Below are 18,776 nucleotides of genomic sequence, written 5' to 3'. Positions count from 1 at the left end.
GGTGCTAGCCGTGGTGGTGAGGGCGTGTGGCGAGGTGGTGGGCAGTGCCGTGAAGGACTCTGCGGAGGTCGCCTCTGCAGCTGGTGTTGTCACTTGCGTGGTGCTAGCCGTGGTGGTGAGGGCGTGTGGCGAGGTGGTGGGCAGTGCCGTGGAGGTCAGAAGTGTGGTGGAGGGCTCCGTGGAGGTCTCAGGTGAGGTGGTGGGTTGTGGTGTGGAGGTGACTTGTGAAGTGGAGGTGTCCAGGGTGTGTTCAGTGGTGGCTGCTGCCTGGGAGGTGCCTGTTGGGGTGGAGGAGAGAGCAGGAGAGGTGTCGGGAGAGGTGGAGGCCCCCGGGGAGGTGAGTTCTGTGTTGGAGACAGTGCTGGAGGTCTGCACAGTGGTGCTGGAGGAATCCGTGGAGGTGCCCACCGTGGTGGTGGGCAGTGGCGTGGAGGACTCTGCGGAGGTCGCCTCTGCAGCTGGTGTTGTCACTTGCGTGGTGCTAGCCGTGGTGGTGAGGGCGTGTGGCGAGGTGGTGGGCAGTGCCGTGGAGGTCAGAAGTGTGGTGGAGGGCTCCGTGGAGGTCTCAGGTGAGGTGGTGGGTTGTGGTGTGGAGGTGACTTGTGAAGTGGAGGTGTCCAGGGTGTGTTCAGTGGTGGCTGCTGCCTGGGAGGTGCCTGTTGGGGTGGAGGAGAGAGCAGGAGAGGTGTCGGGAGAGGTGGAGGCCCCCGGGGAGGTGAGTTCTGTGTTGGAGACAGTGCTGGAGGTCTGCACAGTGGTGCTGGAGGAATCCGTGGAGGTGCCCACCGTGGTGGTGGGCAGTGGCGTGGAGGACTCTGCGGAGGTCGCCTCTGCAGCTGGTGTTGTCACTTGCGTGGTGCTAGCCGTGGTGGTGAGGGTGTGTGGCGAGGTGGTGGGCAGTGCCGTGAAGGACTCTGCGGAGGTCGCCTCTGCAGCTGGTGTTGTCACTTGCGTGGTGCTAGCCGTGGTGGTGAGGGCGTGTGGCGAGGTGGTGACTGCTGCCGTGGAGGTCAGAAGTGTGGTGGAGGGCTCCGTGGAGGTCTCAGGTGAGGCGTCCAGGGTGTGTTCAGTGGTGGCTGCTGCCTGGGAGGTGCCTGTTGGGGTGGAGGAGAGAGCAGGAGAGGTGTCGGGAGAGGTGGAGGCCCCCGGGGAGGTGAGTTCTGTGTTGGAGACAGTGCTGGAGGTCTGCACAGTGGTGCTGGAGGAATCCGTGGAGGTGCCCACCGTGGTGGTGGGCAGTGGCGTGGAGGACTCTGCGGAGGTCGCCTCTGCAGCTGGTGTTGTCACTTGCGTGGTGCTAGCCGTGGTGGTGAGGGCGTGTGGCGAGGTGGTGACTGCTGCCGTGGAGGTCAGAAGTGTGGTGGAGGGCTCCGTGGAGGTCTCAGGTGAGGTGGTGGGTTGTGGTGTGGAGGTGACTTGTGAAGTGGAGGTGTCCAGGGTGTGTTCAGTGGTGGCTGCTGCCTGGGAGGTGCCTGTTGGGGTGGAGGAGAGAGCAGGAGAGGTGTCGGGAGAGGTGGAGGCCCCCGGGGAGGTGAGTTCTGTGTTGGAGACAGTGCTGGAGGTCTGCACAGTGGTGCTGGAGGAATCCGTGGAGGTGCCCACCGTGGTGGTGGGCAGTGGCGTGGAGGACTCTGCGGAGGTCGCCTCTGCAGCTGGTGTTGTCACTTGCGTGGTGCTAGCCGTGGTGGTGAGGGCGTGTGGCGAGGTGGTGGGCAGTGCCGTGGAGGTCAGAAGTGTGGTGGAGGGCTCCGTGGAGGTCTCAGGTGAGGTGGTGGGTTGTGGTGTGGAGGTGACTTGTGAAGTGGAGGTGTCCAGGGTGTGTTCAGTGGTGGCTGCTGCCTGGGAGGTGCCTGTTGGGGTGGAGGAGAGAGCAGGAGAGGTGTCGGGAGAGGTGGAGGCCCCCGGGGAGGTGAGTTCTGTGTTGGAGACAGTGCTGGAGGTCTGCACAGTGGTGCTGGAGGAATCCGTGGAGGTGCCCACCGTGGTGGTGGGCAGTGGCGTGGAGGACTCTGCGGAGGTCGCCTCTGCAGCTGGTGTTGTCACTTGCGTGGTGCTAGCCGTGGTGGTGAGGGCGTGTGGCGAGGTGGTGACTGCTGCCGTGGAGGTCAGAAGTGTGGTGGAGGGCTCCGTGGAGGTCTCAGGTGAGGTGGTGGGTTGTGGTGTGGAGGTGACTTGTGAAGTGGAGGTGTCCAGGGTGTGTTCAGTGGTGGCTGCTGCCTGGGAGGTGCCTGTTGGGGTGGAGGAGAGAGCAGGAGAGGTGTCGGGAGAGGTGGAGGCCCCCGGGGAGGTGAGTTCTGTGTTGGAGACAGTGCTGGAGGTCTGCACAGTGGTGCTGGAGGAATCCGTGGAGGTGCCCACCGTGGTGGTGGGCAGTGGCGTGGAGGACTCTGCGGAGGTCGCCTCTGCAGCTGGTGTTGTCACTTGCGTGGTGCTAGCCGTGGTGGTGAGGGCGTGTGGCGAGGTGGTGACTGCTGCCGTGGAGGTCAGAAGTGTGGTGGAGGGCTCCGTGGAGGTCTCAGGTGAGGTGGTGGGTTGTGGTGTGGAGGTGACTTGTGAAGTGGAGGTGTCCAGGGTGTGTTCAGTGGTGGCTGCTGCCTGGGAGGTGCCTGTTGGGGTGGAGGAGAGAGCAGGAGAGGTGTCGGGAGAGGTGGAGGCCCCCGGGGAGGTGAGTTCTGTGTTGGAGACAGTGCTGGAGGTCTGCACAGTGGTGCTGGAGGAATCCGTGGAGGTGCCCACCGTGGTGGTGGGCAGTGGCGTGGAGGACTCTGCGGAGGTCGCCTCTGCAGCTGGTGTTGTCACTTGCGTGGTGCTAGCCGTGGTGGTGAGGGCGTGTGGCGAGGTGGTGACTGCTGCCGTGGAGGTCAGAAGTGTGGTGGAGGGCTCCGTGGAGGTCTCAGGTGAGGTGGTGGGTTGTGGTGTGGAGGTGACTTGTGAAGTGGAGGTGTCCAGGGTGTGTTCAGTGGTGGCTGCTGCCTGGGAGGTGCCTGTTGGGGTGGAGGAGAGAGCAGGAGAGGTGTCGGGAGAGGTGGAGGCCCCCGGGGAGGTGAGTTCTGTGTTGGAGACAGTGCTGGAGGTCTGCACAGTGGTGCTGGAGGAATCCGTGGAGGTGCCCACCGTGGTGGTGGGCAGTGGCGTGGAGGACTCTGCGGAGGTCGCCTCTGCAGCTGGTGTTGTCACTTGCGTGGTGCTAGCCGTGGTGGTGAGGGCGTGTGGCGAGGTGGTGGGCAGTGCCATGGAGGTCAGAAGTGTGGTGGAGGGCTCCGTGGAGGTCTCAGGTGAGGTGGTGGGTTGTGGTGTGGAGGTGACTTGTGAAGTGGAGGTGTCCAGGGTGTGTTCAGTGGTGGCTGCTGCCTGGGAGGTGCCTGTTGGGGTGGAGGAGAGAGCAGGAGAGGTGTCGGGAGAGGTGGAGGCCCCCGGGGAGGTGAGTTCTGTGTTGGAGACAGTGCTGGAGGTCTGCACAGTGGTGCTGGAGGAATCCGTGGAGGTGCCCACCGTGGTGGTGGGCAGTGGCGTGGAGGACTCTGCGGAGGTCGCCTCTGCAGCTGGTGTTGTCACTTGCGTGGTGCTAGCCGTGGTGGTGAGGGCGTGTGGCGAGGTGGTGGGCAGTGCCATGGAGGTCAGAAGTGTGGTGGAGGGCTCCGTGGAGGTCTCAGGTGAGGTGGTGGGTTGTGGTGTGGAGGTGACTTGTGAAGTGGAGGTGTCCAGGGTGTGTTCAGTGGTGGCTGCTGCCTGGGAGGTGCCTGTTGGGGTGGAGGAGAGAGCAGGAGAGGTGTCGGGAGAGGTGGAGGCCCCCGGGGAGGTGAGTTCTGTGTTGGAGACAGTGCTGGAGGTCTGCACAGTGGTGCTGGAGGAATCCGTGGAGGTGCCCACCGTGGTGGTGGGCAGTGGCGTGGAGGACTCTGCGGAGGTCGCCTCTGCAGCTGGTGTTGTCACTTGCGTGGTGCTAGCCGTGGTGGTGAGGGCGTGTGGCGAGGTGGTGACTGCTGCCGTGGAGGTCAGAAGTGTGGTGGAGGGCTCCGTGGAGGTCTCAGGTGAGGTGGTGGGTTGTGGTGTGGAGGTGACTTGTGAAGTGGAGGTGTCCAGGGTGTGTTCAGTGGTGGCTGCTGCCTGGGAGGTGCCTGTTGGGGTGGAGGAGAGAGCAGGAGAGGTGTCGGGAGAGGTGGAGGCCCCCGGGGAGGTGAGTTCTGTGTTGGAGACAGTGCTGGAGGTCTGCACAGTGGTGCTGGAGGAATCCGTGGAGGTGCCCACCGTGGTGGTGGGCAGTGGCGTGGAGGACTCTGCGGAGGTCGCCTCTGCAGCTGGTGTTGTCACTTGCGTGGTGCTAGCCGTGGTGGTGAGGGCGTGTGGCGAGGTGGTGACTGCTGCCGTGGAGGTCAGAAGTGTGGTGGAGGGCTCCGTGGAGGTCTCAGGTGAGGTGGTGGGTTGTGGTGTGGAGGTGACTTGTGAAGTGGAGGTGTCCAGGGTGTGTTCAGTGGTGGCTGCTGCCTGGGAGGTGCCTGTTGGGGTGGAGGAGAGAGCAGGAGAGGTGTCGGGAGAGGTGGAGGCCCCCGGGGAGGTGAGTTCTGTGTTGGAGACAGTGCTGGAGGTCTGCACAGTGGTGCTGGAGGAATCCGTGGAGGTGCCCACCGTGGTGGTGGGCAGTGGCGTGGAGGACTCTGCGGAGGTCGCCTCTGTGGCTGGTGTTGTCACTTGCGTGGTGCTAGCCGTGGTGGTGAGGGTGTGTGGCGAGGTGGTGGGCAGTGGCGTGGAGGACTCTGCGGAGGTCGCCTCTGCAGCTGGTGTTGTCACTTGCGTGGTGCTAGCCGTGGTGGTGAGGGCGTGTGGCGAGGTGGTGGGCAGTGCCGTGGAGGTCAGAAGTGTGGTGGAGGGCTCCGTGGAGGTCTCAGGTGAGGCGTCCAGGGTGTGTTCAGTGGTGGCTGCTGCCTGGGAGGTGCCTGTTGGGGTGGAGGAGAGAGCAGGAGAGGTGTCAGGAGAGGTGGAGGCCCCCGGGGAGGTGAGTTCTGTGTTGGAGACAGTGCTGGAGGTCTGCACAGTGGTGCTGGAGGAATCCGTGGAGGTGCCCACCGTGGTGGTGGGCAGTGGCGTGGAGGACTCTGCGGAGGTCGCCTCTGCAGCTGGTGTTGTCACTTGCGTGGTGCTAGCCGTGGTGGTGAGGGCGTGTGGCGAGGTGGTGACTGCTGCCGTGGAGGTCAGAAGTGTGGTGGAGGGCTCCGTGGAGGTCTCAGGTGAGGCGTCCAGGGTGTGTTCAGTGGTGGCTGCTGCCTGGGAGGTGCCTGTTGGGGTGGAGGAGAGAGCAGGAGAGGTGTCGGGAGAGGTGGAGGCCCCCGGGGAGGTGAGTTCTGTGTTGGAGACAGTGCTGGAGGTCTGCACAGTGGTGCTGGAGGAATCCGTGGAGGTGCCCACCGTGGTGGTGGGCAGTGGCGTGGAGGACTCTGCGGAGGTCGCCTCTGCAGCTGGTGTTGTCACTTGCGTGGTGCTAGCCGTGGTGGTGAGGGCGTGTGGCGAGGTGGTGACTGCTGCCGTGGAGGTCAGAAGTGTGGTGGAGGGCTCCGTGGAGGTCTCAGGTGAGGTGGTGGGTTGTGGTGTGGAGGTGACTTGTGAAGTGGAGGTGTCCAGGGTGTGTTCAGTGGTGGCTGCTGCCTGGGAGGTGCCTGTTGGGGTGGAGGAGAGAGCAGGAGAGGTGTCGGGAGAGGTGGAGGCCCCCGGGGAGGTGAGTTCTGTGTTGGAGACAGTGCTGGAGGTCTGCACAGTGGTGCTGGAGGAATCCGTGGAGGTGCCCACCGTGGTGGTGGGCAGTGGCGTGGAGGACTCTGCGGAGGTCGCCTCTGCAGCTGGTGTTGTCACTTGCGTGGTGCTAGCCGTGGTGGTGAGGGCGTGTGGCGAGGTGGTGACTGCTGCCGTGGAGGTCAGAAGTGTGGTGGAGGGCTCCGTGGAGGTCTCAGGTGAGGTGGTGGGTTGTGGTGTGGAGGTGACTTGTGAAGTGGAGGTGTCCAGGGTGTGTTCAGTGGTGGCTGCTGCCTGGGAGGTGCCTGTTGGGGTGGAGGAGAGAGCAGGAGAGGTGTCGGGAGAGGTGGAGGCCCCCGGGGAGGTGAGTTCTGTGTTGGAGACAGTGCTGGAGGTCTGCACAGTGGTGCTGGAGGAATCCGTGGAGGTGCCCACCGTGGTGGTGGGCAGTGGCGTGGAGGACTCTGCGGAGGTCGCCTCTGCAGCTGGTGTTGTCACTTGCGTGGTGCTAGCCGTGGTGGTGAGGGCGTGTGGCGAGGTGGTGACTGCTGCCGTGGAGGTCAGAAGTGTGGTGGAGGGCTCCGTGGAGGTCTCAGGTGAGGTGGTGGGTTGTGGTGTGGAGGTGACTTGTGAAGTGGAGGTGTCCAGGGTGTGTTCAGTGGTGGCTGCTGCCTGGGAGGTGCCTGTTGGGGTGGAGGAGAGAGCAGGAGAGGTGTCGGGAGAGGTGGAGGCCCCCGGGGAGGTGAGTTCTGTGTTGGAGACAGTGCTGGAGGTCTGCACAGTGGTGCTGGAGGAATCCGTGGAGGTGCCCACCGTGGTGGTGGGCAGTGGCGTGGAGGACTCTGCGGAGGTCGCCTCTGCAGCTGGTGTTGTCACTTGCGTGGTGCTAGCCGTGGTGGTGAGGGCGTGTGGCGAGGTGGTGGGCAGTGGCGTGGAGGACTCTGCGGAGGTCGCCTCTGCAGCTGGTGTTGTCACTTGCGTGGTGCTAGCCGTGGTGGTGAGGGCGTGTGGCGAGGTGGTGACTGCTGCCGTGGAGGTCAGAAGTGTGGTGGAGGGCTCCGTGGAGGTCTCAGGTGAGGTGGTGGGTTGTGGTGTGGAGGTGACTTGTGAAGTGGAGGTGTCCAGGGTGTGTTCAGTGGTGGCTGCTGCCTGGGAGGTGCCTGTTGGGGTGGAGGAGAGAGCAGGAGAGGTGTCGGGAGAGGTGGAGGCCCCCGGGGAGGTGAGTTCTGTGTTGGAGACAGTGCTGGAGGTCTGCACAGTGGTGCTGGAGGAATCCGTGGAGGTGCCCACCGTGGTGGTGGGCAGTGGCGTGGAGGACTCTGCGGAGGTCGCCTCTGCAGCTGGTGTTGTCACTTGCGTGGTGCTAGCCGTGGTGGTGAGGGCGTGTGGCGAGGTGGTGACTGCTGCCGTGGAGGTCAGAAGTGTGGTGGAGGGCTCCGTGGAGGTCTCAGGTGAGGTGGTGGGTTGTGGTGTGGAGGTGACTTGTGAAGTGGAGGTGTCCAGGGTGTGTTCAGTGGTGGCTGCTGCCTGGGAGGTGCCTGTTGGGGTGGAGGAGAGAGCAGGAGAGGTGTCGGGAGAGGTGGAGGCCCCCGGGGAGGTGAGTTCTGTGTTGGAGACAGTGCTGGAGGTCTGCACAGTGGTGCTGGAGGAATCCGTGGAGGTGCCCACCGTGGTGGTGGGCAGTGGCGTGGAGGACTCTGCGGAGGTCGCCTCTGCAGCTGGTGTTGTCACTTGCGTGGTGCTAGCCGTGGTGGTGAGGGCGTGTGGCGAGGTGGTGACTGCTGCCGTGGAGGTCAGAAGTGTGGTGGAGGGCTCCGTGGAGGTCTCAGGTGAGGTGGTGGGTTGTGGTGTGGAGGTGACTTGTGAAGTGGAGGTGTCCAGGGTGTGTTCAGTGGTGGCTGCTGCCTGGGAGGTGCCTGTTGGGGTGGAGGAGAGAGCAGGAGAGGTGTCGGGAGAGGTGGAGGCCCCCGGGGAGGTGAGTTCTGTGTTGGAGACAGTGCTGGAGGTCTGCACAGTGGTGCTGGAGGAATCCGTGGAGGTGCCCACCGTGGTGGTGGGCAGTGGCGTGGAGGACTCTGCGGAGGTCGCCTCTGCAGCTGGTGTTGTCACTTGCGTGGTGCTAGCCGTGGTGGTGAGGGCGTGTGGCGAGGTGGTGACTGCTGCCGTGGAGGTCAGAAGTGTGGTGGAGGGCTCCGTGGAGGTCTCAGGTGAGGTGGTGGGTTGTGGTGTGGAGGTGACTTGTGAAGTGGAGGTGTCCAGGGTGTGTTCAGTGGTGGCTGCTGCCTGGGAGGTGCCTGTTGGGGTGGAGGAGAGAGCAGGAGAGGTGTCGGGAGAGGTGGAGGCCCCCGGGGAGGTGAGTTCTGTGTTGGAGACAGTGCTGGAGGTCTGCACAGTGGTGCTGGAGGAATCCGTGGAGGTGCCCACCGTGGTGGTGGGCAGTGGCGTGGAGGACTCTGCGGAGGTCGCCTCTGCAGCTGGTGTTGTCACTTGCGTGGTGCTAGCCGTGGTGGTGAGGGCGTGTGGCGAGGTGGTGGGCAGTGCCGTGGAGGTCAGAAGTGTGGTGGAGGGCTCCGTGGAGGTCTCAGGTGAGGTGGTGGGTTGTGGTGTGGAGGTGACTTGTGAAGTGGAGGTGTCCAGGGTGTGTTCAGTGGTGGCTGCTGCCTGGGAGGTGCCTGTTGGGGTGGAGGAGAGAGCAGGAGAGGTGTCGGGAGAGGTGGAGACCCCCGGGGAGGTGAGTTCTGTGTTGGAGACAGTGCTGGAGGTCTGCACAGTGGTGCTGGAGGAATCCGTGGAGGTGCCCACCGTGGTGGTGGGCAGTGGCGTGGAGGACTCTGCGGAGGTCGCCTCTGCAGCTGGTGTTGTCACTTGCGTGGTGCTAGCCGTGGTGGTGAGGGCGTGTGGCGAGGTGGTGACTGCTGCCGTGGAGGTCAGAAGTGTGGTGGAGGGCTCCGTGGAGGTCTCAGGTGAGGTGGTGGGTTGTGGTGTGGAGGTGACTTGTGAAGTGGAGGTGTCCAGGGTGTGTTCAGTGGTGGCTGCTGCCTGGGAGGTGCCTGTTGGGGTGGAGGAGAGAGCAGGAGAGGTGTCGGGAGAGGTGGAGGCCCCCGGGGAGGTGAGTTCTGTGTTGGAGACAGTGCTGGAGGTCTGCACAGTGGTGCTGGAGGAATCCGTGGAGGTGCCCACCGTGGTGGTGGGCAGTGGCGTGGAGGACTCTGCGGAGGTCGCCTCTGTGGCTGCTGTTGTCACTTGTGTGGTGCTAGCCGTGGTGGTGAGGGTGTGTGGCGAGGTGGTGGGCAGTGGCGTGGAGGACTCTGCGGAGGTCGCCTCTGCAGCTGGTGTTGTCACTTGCGTGGTGCTAGCCGTGGTGGTGAGGGCGTGTGGCGAGGTGGTGGGCAGTGCCGTGGAGGTCAGAAGTGTGGTGGAGGGCTCCGTGGAGGTCTCAGGTGAGGTGGTGGGTTGTGGTGTGGAGGTGACTTGTGAAGTGGAGGTGTCCAGGGTGTGTTCAGTGGTGGCTGCTGCCTGGGAGGTGCCTGTTGGGGTGGAGGAGAGAGCAGGAGAGGTGTCGGGAGAGGTGGAGGCCCCCGGGGAGGTGAGTTCTGTGTTGGAGACAGTGCTGGAGGTCTGCACAGTGGTGCTGGAGGAATCCGTGGAGGTGCCCACCGTGGTGGTGGGCAGTGGCGTGGAGGACTCTGCGGAGGTCGCCTCTGCAGCTGGTGTTGTCACTTGCGTGGTGCTAGCCGTGGTGGTGAGGGCGTGTGGCGAGGTGGTGACTGCTGCCGTGGAGGTCAGAAGTGTGGTGGAGGGCTCCGTGGAGGTCTCAGGTGAGGTGGTGGGTTGTGGTGTGGAGGTGACTTGTGAAGTGGAGGTGTCCAGGGTGTGTTCAGTGGTGGCTGCTGCCTGGGAGGTGCCTGTTGGGGTGGAGGAGAGAGCAGGAGAGGTGTCGGGAGAGGTGGAGGCCCCCGGGGAGGTGAGTTCTGTGTTGGAGACAGTGCTGGAGGTCTGCACAGTGGTGCTGGAGGAATCCGTGGAGGTGCCCACCGTGGTGGTGGGCAGTGGCGTGGAGGACTCTGCGGAGGTCGCCTCTGCAGCTGGTGTTGTCACTTGCGTGGTGCTAGCCGTGGTGGTGAGGGCGTGTGGCGAGGTGGTGACTGCTGCCGTGGAGGTCAGAAGTGTGGTGGAGGGCTCCGTGGAGGTCTCAGGTGAGGTGGTGGGTTGTGGTGTGGAGGTGACTTGTGAAGTGGAGGTGTCCAGGGTGTGTTCAGTGGTGGCTGCTGCCTGGGAGGTGCCTGTTGGGGTGGAGGAGAGAGCAGGAGAGGTGTCGGGAGAGGTGGAGGCCCCCGGGGAGGTGAGTTCTGTGTTGGAGACAGTGCTGGAGGTCTGCACAGTGGTGCTGGAGGAATCCGTGGAGGTGCCCACCGTGGTGGTGGGCAGTGGCGTGGAGGACTCTGCGGAGGTCGCCTCTGCAGCTGGTGTTGTCACTTGCGTGGTGCTAGCCGTGGTGGTGAGGGCGTGTGGCGAGGTGGTGACTGCTGCCGTGGAGGTCAGAAGTGTGGTGGAGGGCTCCGTGGAGGTCTCAGGTGAGGTGGTGGGTTGTGGTGTGGAGGTGACTTGTGAAGTGGAGGTGTCCAGGGTGTGTTCAGTGGTGGCTGCTGCCTGGGAGGTGCCTGTTGGGGTGGAGGAGAGAGCAGGAGAGGTGTCGGGAGAGGTGGAGGCCCCCGGGGAGGTGAGTTCTGTGTTGGAGACAGTGCTGGAGGTCTGCACAGTGGTGCTGGAGGAATCCGTGGAGGTGCCCACCGTGGTGGTGGGCAGTGGCGTGGAGGACTCTGCGGAGGTCGCCTCTGCAGCTGGTGTTGTCACTTGCGTGGTGCTAGCCGTGGTGGTGAGGGCGTGTGGCGAGGTGGTGGGCAGTGCCGTGGAGGTCAGAAGTGTGGTGGAGGGCTCCGTGGAGGTCTCAGGTGAGGTGGTGGGTTGTGGTGTGGAGGTGACTTGTGAAGTGGAGGTGTCCAGGGTGTGTTCAGTGGTGGCTGCTGCCTGGGAGGTGCCTGTTGGGGTGGAGGAGAGAGCAGGAGAGGTGTCGGGAGAGGTGGAGGCCCCCGGGGAGGTGAGTTCTGTGTTGGAGACAGTGCTGGAGGTCTGCACAGTGGTGCTGGAGGAATCCGTGGAGGTGCCCACCGTGGTGGTGGGCAGTGGCGTGGAGGACTCTGCGGAGGTCGCCTCTGCAGCTGGTGTTGTCACTTGCGTGGTGCTAGCCGTGGTGGTGAGGGCGTGTGGCGAGGTGGTGACTGCTGCCGTGGAGGTCAGAAGTGTGGTGGAGGGCTCCGTGGAGGTCTCAGGTGAGGTGGTGGGTTGTGGTGTGGAGGTGACTTGTGAAGTGGAGGTGTCCAGGGTGTGTTCAGTGGTGGCTGCTGCCTGGGAGGTGCCTGTTGGGGTGGAGGAGAGAGCAGGAGAGGTGTCGGGAGAGGTGGAGGCCCCCGGGGAGGTGAGTTCTGTGTTGGAGACAGTGCTGGAGGTCTGCACAGTGGTGCTGGAGGAATCTGTGGAGGTGCCCACCGTGGTGGTGGGCAGTGGCGTGGAGGACTCTGCGGAGGTCGCCTCTGCAGCTGGTGTTGTCACTTGCGTGGTGCTAGCCGTGGTGGTGAGGGCGTGTGGCGAGGTGGTGGGCAGTGCCGTGGAGGTCAGAAGTGTGGTGGAGGGCTCCGTGGAGGTCTCAGGTGAGGTGGTGGGTTGTGGTGTGGAGGTGACTTGTGAAGTGGAGGTGTCCAGGGTGTGTTCAGTGGTGGCTGCTGCCTGGGAGGTGCCTGTTGGGGTGGAGGAGAGAGCAGGAGAGGTGTCGGGAGAGGTGGAGGCCCCCGGGGAGGTGAGTTCTGTGTTGGAGACAGTGCTGGAGGTCTGCACAGTGGTGCTGGAGGAATCCGTGGAGGTGCCCACCGTGGTGGTGGGCAGTGGCGTGGAGGACTCTGCGGAGGTCGCCTCTGCAGCTGGTGTTGTCACTTGCGTGGTGCTAGCCGTGGTGGTGAGGGCGTGTGGCGAGGTGGTGGGCAGTGCCGTGGAGGTCAGAAGTGTGGTGGAGGGCTCCGTGGAGGTCTCAGGTGAGGTGGTGGGTTGTGGTGTGGAGGTGACTTGTGAACTGGAGGTGTCCAGGGTGTGTTCAGTGGTGGCTGCTGCCTGGGAGGTGCCTGTTGGGGTGGAGGAGAGAGCAGGAGAGGTGTCGGGAGAGGTGGAGGCCCCCGGGGAGGTGAGTTCTGTGTTGGAGACAGTGCTGGAGGTCTGCACAGTGGTGCTGGAGGAATCCGTGGAGGTGCCCACCGTGGTGGTGGGCAGTGGCGTGGAGGACTCTGCGGAGGTCGCCTCTGCAGCTGGTGTTGTCACTTGCGTGGTGCTAGCCGTGGTGGTGAGGGCGTGTGGCGAGGTGGTGACTGCTGCCGTGGAGGTCAGAAGTGTGGTGGAGGGCTCCGTGGAGGTCTCAGGTGAGGTGGTGGGTTGTGGTGTGGAGGTGACTTGTGAAGTGGAGGTGTCCAGGGTGTGTTCAGTGGTGGCTGCTGCCTGGGAGGTGCCTGTTGGGGTGGAGGAGAGAGCAGGAGAGGTGTCGGGAGAGGTGGAGGCCCCCGGGGAGGTGAGTTCTGTGTTGGAGACAGTGCTGGAGGTCTGCACAGTGGTGCTGGAGGAATCCGTGGAGGTGCCCACCGTGGTGGTGGGCAGTGGCGTGGAGGACTCTGCGGAGGTCGCCTCTGCAGCTGGTGTTGTCACTTGCGTGGTGCTAGCCGTGGTGGTGAGGGTGTGTGGCGAGGTGGTGGGCAGTGGCGTGGAGGACTCTGCGGAGGTCGCCTCTGCAGCTGGTGTTGTCACTTGCGTGGTGCTAGCCGTGGTGGTGAGGGCGTGTGGCGAGGTGGTGACTGCTGCCGTGGAGGTCAGAAGTGTGGTGGAGGGCTCCGTGGAGGTCTCAGGTGAGGTGGTGGGTTGTGGTGTGGAGGTGACTTGTGAAGTGGAGGTGTCCAGGGTGTGTTCAGTGGTGGCTGCTGCCTGGGAGGTGCCTGTTGGGGTGGAGGAGAGAGCAGGAGAGGTGTCGGGAGAGGTGGAGGCCCCCGGGGAGGTGAGTTCTGTGTTGGAGACAGTGCTGGAGGTCTGCACAGTGGTGCTGGAGGAATCCGTGGAGGTGCCCACCGTGGTGGTGGGCAGTGGCGTGGAGGACTCTGCGGAGGTCGCCTCTGCAGCTGGTGTTGTCACTTGCGTGGTGCTAGCCGTGGTGGTGAGGGCGTGTGGCGAGGTGGTGGGCAGTGCCGTGGAGGTCAGAAGTGTGGTGGAGGGCTCCGTGGAGGTCTCAGGTGAGGTGGTGGGTTGTGGTGTGGAGGTGACTTGTGAAGTGGAGGTGTCCAGGGTGTGTTCAGTGGTGGCTGCTGCCTGGGAGGTGCCTGTTGGGGTGGAGGAGAGAGCAGGAGAGGTGTCGGGAGAGGTGGAGGCCCCCGGGGAGGTGAGTTCTGTGTTGGAGACAGTGCTGGAGGTCTGCACAGTGGTGCTGGAGGAATCCGTGGAGGTGCCCACCGTGGTGGTGGGCAGTGGCGTGGAGGACTCTGCGGAGGTCGCCTCTGCGGCTGGTGTTGTCACTTGCGTGGTGCTAGCCGTGGTGGTGAGGGTGTGTGGCGAGGTGGTGGGCAGTGGCGTGGAGGACTCTGCGGAGGTCGCCTCTGCAGCTGGTGTTGTCACTTGCGTGGTGCTAGCCGTGGTGGTGAGGGCGTGTGGCGAGGTGGTGGGCAGTGCCGTGGAGGTCAGAAGTGTGGTGGAGGGCTCCGTGGAGGTCTCAGGTGAGGTGGTGGGTTGTGGTGTGGAGGTGACTTGTGAAGTGGAGGTGTCCAGGGTGTGTTCAGTGGTGGCTGCTGCCTGGGAGGTGCCTGTTGGGGTGGAGGAGAGAGCAGGAGAGGTGTCGGGAGAGGTGGAGGCCCCCGGGGAGGTGAGTTCTGTGTTGGAGACAGTGCTGGAGGTCTGCACAGTGGTGCTGGAGGAATCCGTGGAGGTGCCCACCGTGGTGGTGGGCAGTGGCGTGGAGGACTCTGCGGAGGTCGCCTCTGCAGCTGGTGTTGTCACTTGCGTGGTGCTAGCCGTGGTGGTGAGGGCGTGTGGCGAGGTGGTGACTGCTGCCGTGGAGGTCAGAAGTGTGGTGGAGGGCTCCGTGGAGGTCTCAGGTGAGGTGGTGGGTTGTGGTGTGGAGGTGACTTGTGAAGTGGAGGTGTCCAGGGTGTGTTCAGTGGTGGCTGCTGCCTGGGAGGTGCCTGTTGGGGTGGAGGAGAGAGCAGGAGAGGTGTCGGGAGAGGTGGAGGCCCCCGGGGAGGTGAGTTCTGTGTTGGAGACAGTGCTGGAGGTCTGCACAGTGGTGCTGGAGGAATCCGTGGAGGTGCCCACCGTGGTGGTGGGCAGTGGCGTGGAGGACTCTGCGGAGGTCGCCTCTGCAGCTGGTGTTGTCACTTGTGTGGTGCTAGCCGTGGTGGTGAGGGTGTGTGGCGAGGTGGTGGGCAGTGCCGTGGAGGACTCTGTGGAGCTCGCCTCTGTGGCTGGTGTTGTCACTTGCGTGGTGCTAGCCGTGGTGGTGAGGGCGTGTGGCGAGGTGGTGACTGCTGCCGTGGAGGTCAGAAGTGTGGTGGAGGGCTCCGTGGAGGTCTCAGGTGAGGTGGTGGGTTGTGGTGTGGAGGTGACTTGTGAAGTGGAGGTGTCCAGGGTGTGTTCAGTGGTGGCTGCTGCCTGGGAGGTGCCTGTTGGGGTGGAGGAGAGAGCAGGAGAGGTGTCGGGAGAGGTGGAGGCCCCCGGGGAGGTGAGTTCTGTGTTGGAGACAGTGCTGGAGGTCTGCACAGTGGTGCTGGAGGAATCCGTGGAGGTGCCCACCGTGGTGGTGGGCAGTGGCGTGGAGGACTCTGCGGAGGTCGCCTCTGCGGCTGGTGTTGTCACTTGCGTGGTGCTAGCCGTGGTGGTGAGGGCGTGTGGCGAGGTGGTGACTGCTGCCGTGGAGGTCAGAAGTGTGGTGGAGGGCTCCGTGGAGGTCTCAGGTGAGGTGGTGGGTTGTGGTGTGGAGGTGACTTGTGAAGTGGAGGTGTCCAGGGTGTGTTCAGTGGTGGCTGCTGCCTGGGAGGTGCCTGTTGGGGTGGAGGAGAGAGCAGGAGAGGTGTCGGGAGAGGTGGAGGCCCCCGGGGAGGTGAGTTCTGTGTTGGAGACAGTGCTGGAGGTCTGCACAGTGGTGCTGGAGGAATCCGTGGAGGTGCCCACCGTGGTGGTGGGCAGTGGCGTGGAGGACTCTGCGGAGGTCGCCTCTGCAGCTGGTGTTGTCACTTGCGTGGTGCTAGCCGTGGTGGTGAGGGCGTGTGGCGAGGTGGTGACTGCTGCCGTGGAGGTCAGAAGTGTGGTGGAGGGCTCCGTGGAGGTCTCAGGTGAGGTGGTGGGTTGTGGTGTGGAGGTGACTTGTGAAGTGGAGGTGTCCAGGGTGTGTTCAGTGGTGGCTGCTGCCTGGGAGGTGCCTGTTGGGGTGGAGGAGAGAGCAGGAGAGGTGTCGGGAGAGGTGGAGGCCCCCGGGGAGGTGAGTTCTGTGTTGGAGACAGTGCTGGAGGTCTGCACAGTGGTGCTGGAGGAATCCGTGGAGGTGCCCACCGTGGTGGTGGGCAGTGGCGTGGAGGACTCTGCGGAGGTCGCCTCTGCAGCTGGTGTTGTCACTTGCGTGGTGCTAGCCGTGGTGGTGAGGGCGTGTGGCGAGGTGGTGACTGCTGCCGTGGAGGTCAGAAGTGTGGTGGAGGGCTCCGTGGAGGTCTCAGGTGAGGTGGTGGGTTGTGGTGTGGAGGTGACTTGTGAAGTGGAGGTGTCCAGGGTGTGTTCAGTGGTGGCTGCTGCCTGGGAGGTGCCTGTTGGGGTGGAGGAGAGAGCAGGAGAGGTGTCGGGAGAGGTGGAGGCCCCCGGGGAGGTGAGTTCTGTGTTGGAGACAGTGCTGGAGGTCTGCACAGTGGTGCTGGAGGAATCCGTGGAGGTGCCCACCGTGGTGGTGGGCAGTGGCGTGGAGGACTCTGCGGAGGTCGCCTCTGCAGCTGGTGTTGTCACTTGCGTGGTGCTAGCCGTGGTGGTGAGGGCGTGTGGCGAGGTGGTGACTGCTGCCGTGGAGGTCAGAAGTGTGGTGGAGGGCTCCGTGGAGGTCTCAGGTGAGGTGGTGGGTTGTGGTGTGGAGGTGACTTGTGAAGTGGAGGTGTCCAGGGTGTGTTCAGTGGTGGCTGCTGCCTGGGAGGTGCCTGTTGGGGTGGAGGAGAGAGCAGGAGAGGTGTCGGGAGAGGTGGAGGCCCCCGGGGAGGTGAGTTCTGTGTTGGAGACAGTGCTGGAGGTCTGCACAGTGGTGCTGGAGGAATCCGTGGAGGTGCCCACCGTGGTGGTGGGCAGTGGCGTGGAGGACTCTGCGGAGGTCGCCTCTGCAGCTGGTGTTGTCACTTGCGTGGTGCTAGCCGTGGTGGTGAGGGTGTGTGGCGAGGTGGTGGGCAGTGGCGTAGAGGACTCTGTGGAGGTCGCCTCTGCAGCTGGTGTTGTCACTTGCGTGGTGCTAGCCGTGGTGGTGAGGGCGTGTGGCGAGGTGGTGGGCAGTGCCGTGGAGGTCAGAAGTGTGGTGGAGGGCTCCGTGGAGGTCTCAGGTGAGGTGGTGGGTTGTGGTGTGGAGGTGACTTGTGAAGTGGAGGTGTCCAGGGTGTGTTCAGTGGTGGCTGCTGCCTGGGAGGTGCCTGTTGGGGTGGAGGAGAGAGCAGGAGAGGTGTCGGGAGAGGTGGAGGCCCCCGGGGAGGTGAGTTCTGTGTTGGAGACAGTGCTGGAGGTCTGCACAGTGGTGCTGGAGGAATCCGTGGAGGTGCCCACCGTGGTGGTGGGCAGTGGCGTGGAGGACTCTGCGGAGGTCGCCTCTGCAGCTGGTGTTGTCACTTGCGTGGTGCTAGCCGTGGTGGTGAGGGCGTGTGGCGAGGTGGTGACTGCTGCCGTGGAGGTCAGAAGTGTGGTGGAGGGCTCCGTGGAGGTCTCAGGTGAGGTGGTGGGTTGTGGTGTGGAGGTGACTTGTGAAGTGGAGGTGTCCAGGGTGTGTTCAGTGGTGGCTGCTGCCTGGGAGGTGCCTGTTGGGGTGGAGGAGAGAGCAGGAGAGGTGTCGGGAGAGGTGGAGGCCCCCGGGGAGGTGAGTTCTGTGTTGGAGACAGTGCTGGAGGTCTGCACAGTGGTGCTGGAGGAATCCGTGGAGGTGCCCACCGTGGTGGTGGGCAGTGGCGTGGAGGACTCTGCGGAGGTCGCCTCTGCAGCTGGTGTTGTCACTTGCGTGGTGCTAGCCGTGGTGGTGAGGGCGTGTGGCGAGGTGGTGGGCAGTGGCGTGGAGGACTCTGTGGAGCTCGCCTCTGCAGCTGGTGTTGTCACTTGCGTGGTGCTAGCCGTGGTGGTGAGGGCGTGTGGCGAGGTGGTGGGCAGTGCCGTGGAGGTCAGAAGTGTGGTGGAGGGCTCCGTGGAGGTCTCAGGTGAGGTGGTGGGTTGTGGTGTGGAGGTGACTTGTGAAGTGGAGGTGTCCAGGGTGTGTTCAGTGGTGGCTGCTGCCTGGGAGGTGCCTGTTGGGGTGGAGGAGAGAGCAGGAGAGGTGTCGGGAGAGGTGGAGGCCCCCGGGGAGGTGAGTTCTGTGTTGGAGACAGTGCTGGAGGTCTGCACAGTGGTGCTGGAGGAATCCGTGGAGGTGCCCACCGTGGTGGTGGGCAGTGGCGTGGAGGACTCTGCGGAGGTCGCCTCTGCAGCTGGTGTTGTCAGTTGCGTGGTGCTAGCCGTGGTGGTGAGGGTGTTTGGTGAGGTGGTGGGCAGTGGCGTGGAGGACTCTGCGGAGGTCGCCTCTGCAGCTGGTGTTGTCACTTGCGTGGTGCTAGCCGTGGTGGTGAGGGCGTGTGGCGAGGTGGTGACTGCTGCCGTGGAGGTCAGAAGTGTGGTGGAGGGCTCCGTGGAGGTCTCAGGTGAGGTGGTGGGTTGTGGTGTGGAGGTGACTTGTGAAGTGGAGGTGTCCAGGGTGTGTTCAGTGGTGGCTGCTGCCTGGGAGGTGCCTGTTGGGGTGGAGGAGAGAGCAGGAGAGGTGTCGGGAGAGGTGGAAGCCCCCGGGGAGGTGAGTTCTGTGTTGGAGACAGTGCTGGAGGTCTGCACAGTGGTGCTGGAGGAATCCGTGGAGGTGCCCACCGTGGTGGTGGGCAGTGGCGTGGAGGACTCTGCGGAGGTCGCCTCTGCAGCTGGTGTTGTCACTTGCGTGGTGCTAGCCGTGGTGGTGAGGGCGTGTGGCGAGGTGGTGGGCAGTGCCGTGGAGGTCAGAAGTGTGGTGGAGGGCTCCGTGGAGGTCTCAGGTGAGGTGGTGGGTTGTGGTGTGGAGGTGACTTGTGAAGTGGAGGTGTCCAGGGTGTGTTCAGTGGTGGCTGCTGCCTGGGAGGTGCCTGTTGGGGTGGAGGAGAGAGCAGGAGAGGTGTCGGGAGAGGTGGAGGCCCCCGGGGAGGTGAGTTCTGTGTTGGAGACAGTGCTGGAGGTCTGCACAGTGGTGCTGGAGGAATCCGTGGAGGTGCCCACCGTGGTGGTGGGCAGTGGCGTGGAGGACTCTGCGGAGGTCGCCTCTGCAGCTGGTGTTGTCACTTGCGTGGTGCTAGCCGTGGTGGTGAGGGCGTGTGGCGAGGTGGTGACTGCTGCCGTGGAGGTCAGAAGTGTGGTGGAGGGCTCCGTGGAGGTCTCAGGTGAGGTGGTGGGTTGTGGTGTGGAGGTGACTTGTGAAGCGGAGGTGTCCAGGGTGTGTTCAGTGGTGGCTGCTGCCTGGGAGGTGCCTGTTGGGGTGGAGGAGAGAGCAGGAGAGGTGTCGGGAGAGGTGGAGGCCCCCGGGGAGGTGGGTCCTGTGTTGGAGACAGTGCTGGAGGTCTGCACAGTGGTGGTAGTGGTTACATTGGTGGTCCCCACCGTGGTGTTGAATGTAGTGAAGGTCTCTGCTGAGATCAAGGTACCTGCTGTTGCCAGGGAGACAGAAGATTGGTTTTCAGTGGGATTATCTGATGTGAATGTTTCCG

Source organism: Struthio camelus, chromosome 37 (genome assembly GCF_040807025.1).
Source record: "Struthio camelus isolate bStrCam1 chromosome 37, bStrCam1.hap1, whole genome shotgun sequence".
NCBI lineage: Eukaryota > Metazoa > Chordata > Aves > Struthioniformes > Struthionidae > Struthio > Struthio camelus.
The sequence above is the reverse complement of the archived record's forward strand: the minus strand, read 5'-3'. Positions refer to the sequence as shown.